General features: G+C 32.0%; 1 protein-coding gene across 3 annotated transcripts in view; it reads left to right on the top strand.

Annotated features, from left to right (window-relative positions):
• Positions 1 to 4,145, top strand: part of LOC106883189 (zinc finger protein ZIC 1) — a 353,731-nt gene that overhangs the window by 216,136 nt on the left and 133,450 nt on the right. The gene's annotated exons all lie outside the window — the stretch shown is intronic.

Below are 4,145 nucleotides of genomic sequence, written 5' to 3'. Positions count from 1 at the left end.
ATATATATATATATATATATATATATATATATATATATATATAGGTACTTAGATGCATACATACAGATATATACAAGTGTAGCCGTTTATGCGTGTGTGTGCCATAGATATGTCGCAAACATTAACGTTATCATTAAACAAAATGGAAGACTTCCAGTTAACTGTCAGATATGTCAAATGTTTTCCAGAAACATACACTAATATCATCACAGTAATCTAAGTATATGTTGCCCAAACATGTATATGTTACACATATAGATGTGTATCGGTCTACAGATGTGTGTACATGTTTATTGACGCATGTATTCGCTGCACATGACAGCTCGAGTCTATTAGAAATATAATACGCTTACACACAGTCACATACACGCATATACATACATATCAAATATACTTTATCATATGATAATGGTATCCAGAATTTAAGAAAGGACTCAATACATTTGGAATATTGAGTGCATATATATATGTTTATGCACATGTACTCAATATATATGTTTATGTAGCAGTTGTCGGAGAATTTCTATGATTTCACCAGCCCCAATTTTTGGCTTCCGAGTTGCCCCGATTGTAATCCCTTAGATTAATGTGTGAGGTGAGGTTGAGAAAACACCAATGGCTCTGCCTGCAACACCAAGGCTGAATATAGTGATATGTTCGAAGATCTTCCCAGGGACACAGTAAGGGACGCATGCGACAGGTTCCGGAGCCGTGTTGCGTTTGTGGTTGAAGCTAATACGGCAACTTTAAATGAACTGTTATCTCCCAGTTATTATCTAGTTGATTTTTACTTTTATTATTATTATTATTATTATTATTATTATTATTGAGTGAGAGAGCAGGGCATGCCATCAAAGTGACACTGGAGTAAAATATACGAAGCCCAGTGTACCCATCATGACTACCTGTCTGATAAGGGTACACCAGGCACATGCATCGCAACATGTGTGCAACATGGTGATTTCATATCAAGATAAACAGCGCATGACCTTGTAGGTGGGACCCAATAAGAATTTTCTTCAGGTCGAGTAGCCCATCCCGCTCAAAAGGTCCATTATTATTATTATTATTATTATCATTATTTTTGGTTGGGATATTGTATTTTGTTTTCTTTTTATGTAAACTGTCAAATTTAGCACCAACACCCTGTATGTACACTTGTAGTGCCCATGACACATTTACAGGCCTTTCAACTCTGTTAGAGAGGAGAGAGAGAGAGAGAGAGAGAGAGACAGACAGACAGACAGACAGACAGAGACAGAGACAGAAACAGAGACAGAGAGAACAAATTATCTTTAAGCTGGACTCTTGATACAAATGCCTCCCAGAAAACCGGAATAATTTCCAAAAGGTATCCGATCTGACATTCTACCGCCATTCGACCAATCAACCGGCTTGGATCAGTACTTTACTATTTTGCTATTTTATTATTCTTTTATCGGTTTCAGACAGAGGCTGTGGTCATGCTGGGATAGCATCTTGATCTGTTTAGTCGAACATTTTGATCCCAGGACTTATTTTTAAGGTTCGGTATTTATTCAGTTGGCTCCCTTTTGCTGAACCGTTAAGTTACTGGGATGTAAACGATCTAACAAAGGTTGTCAAGTGTTAGTGGCGAGATAACAAAAAGCACAAAGACATAAACACATACTCTCCCTATATATGTATGTTTATATATACATATATATACGTGTATATATATAAATATGTAAAGACACAAACATATACTTATATATATATATATATATATATATATATACAGACACTTATATTTATATATATACACAAACATATATATTTATATATATATACATATCTAATTTTGCATATATATATATATATATATATATATATATATATATATATATATATATATACATATATTACAAGCTTTCCACTATAAAATTTCTTTGAGCAAATTCGCTCATAAGACGCATTCATCTGCTCGAGACTATTGAAGAAGACACTTGCTCAAAGTACTGCACAGTGGGACTGAACCTGAAACCATGGGCTGCAAAACCAAGCTTCTTAACCGCACAACTATCACTGCAACTGCAGTAGGGTGTGATCTGAGGGAAATTTGGTCGCTATTTCTAGCATCTAACGTACATTTCTTTCATGGTTTAATAGTTTCAATTTGTATTGTATCGATGCTACTATAGGTAGATGCATTTTAGGTATTCGGTAAAACAATTCAAATTTGAATAGTTTTCGATTGCCTTTCCGTCGGTGTTTTCTATAACATTCTTCAGGAGCTCCATTATTCTAAAAAAAAAGATATGTCTTATAAAAATATCTTCCTTAGGATTACATAATTTATTTTGAAGTAACACTGGGTGAAGTTTAAAGTTTTGAAAAGTACCAATGATAATCATGCAATATTATTAATATATATACTGAACACTCTTCTTCTTCTTCTTCTTCTTCTTCTTCTTCTTCTTCTTCTTCTTCTTCTTCTTCTTCTTCTTCTTCTTCTTCTTATTATTATTATTATTATTATTATTATTATTATTATTATTATTATTATTATTATTATTATTATTATTAATCTTCTTTTACTTCTTCTCTCCCCCTCCTTTGTCTTCCATGCATACACACAGATATATGCATGTGTCCGTATATATGTACATACACATGTATCTCTCTCCCTCTCTCTCTCTTTCTGTATATATATATATCGAGAGAGAGAGAGAGAGAGAGGTATAGATATATTCAAATATATATATATGTATACATCATATATATGTACACTTATATATAAATATATATGTATGTATATATATACATATATATATTTATGTATATGTATATATATATAGCGACAATACATACGTAATGATATATGCAAAGAGAGAGAGAGAGAGAGAGAAAGAGAGAAAGAGAGAAAGAGAGAGAGAGAGTGGTAAATAGATAGTACATGCATACATGCATATCATGCATACACACAATGCACACACAGATACACATACAGTCACGCACGCGAATGTATGCTTGTAAGTATAAATTCATGTTTGCCACCATATTTACGCGCTGTGAGGTCTATGTGTAGCTGGCTTTGTGAAAAAAAGGATTGACTGGCCTAATGATGTGAATATCTATCTATGTGTGAAGTCATACGTTGGACCGAATAGCGAACTGAATGAAATTGAAAAGAACTCAATTCAGAATATAGCAGGCGTGGATTAATAATAGTCTGATAAAAAATCAATATTCTGTGAGTGTAAGGAATTAGAAAAAGCCATAAGGAGACAAAGCAGATAGAGAGAGAGATAAAGTGAGGGTAAATAGGATATTAAGAGAAAAAGTAAAAGTGAAAGAGACTATTAAAGGGAGAGAGGGAGGAAGAGAAAGAGAGAGAGAGAGAAAAATATGATAGCATTTTGTCAAGGAAAAATGGCCGCTCTTTGTGGTCAAAATTTGAACTTTTTAGAAAAACAAAACGAAGTCTTATTTGTTCGTATCTCTTGGATGTTTCTTCGTGTTGATAAAATAACGAGCCCATTGTTTTGGGAAGAATATTTTTTTTCAAGTCGTACAAGTAAAAACAATAATATATATATTATTAAGAAAAACAATAATATATATATTATTAAGAAAAACAATAATATATATATATATGTAAAACAAAAACTAAAAGCGAATTATATACATACACATACACCGAACCCCACCCCATCCCTACAGATATATATGTATTTGAGTGTGTGTGTGTGTGTGTGTTTTTGTGTTTGTGTATGTGTGCGTGTGCATGTATGTGTGTACATATGTTTGTTTGTATGCGAGTGTGTGAATATACGTATGTGACTGAGGAATGAACAAAAAGCTTATTATGTTATTACAATAGCGGAAGCAAAACAACTAAACAAGATGTAGGAAAATAAATAAATAAAAAATAACATTAATAATAATAATAATAATAACTAAAGTGATAAATATATAGATAAAACAACCAGCAAGATATTTTTTAAGTCACGTGATATGTTTTTGATTCTATAACCAAACTGAAGATATGATTTTCACCTTTAATTAGAGAAAGAGTACAGCTTATTTTTTCTCGCTTTTACTTCACGTCATTTATATCCATGCATACACACATATATATGTGTATATATATGTATATATATATATATATATATATATATATA

The sequence above is a fragment of the Octopus bimaculoides genome, chromosome 19, assembly GCF_001194135.2.
Source record: "Octopus bimaculoides isolate UCB-OBI-ISO-001 chromosome 19, ASM119413v2, whole genome shotgun sequence".
Classification (NCBI taxonomy): Eukaryota; Metazoa; Mollusca; class Cephalopoda; order Octopoda; family Octopodidae; genus Octopus; species Octopus bimaculoides.
Note: the sequence above shows the minus strand (reverse complement) of the source record. Positions and strands in the feature narration are given on the sequence as shown.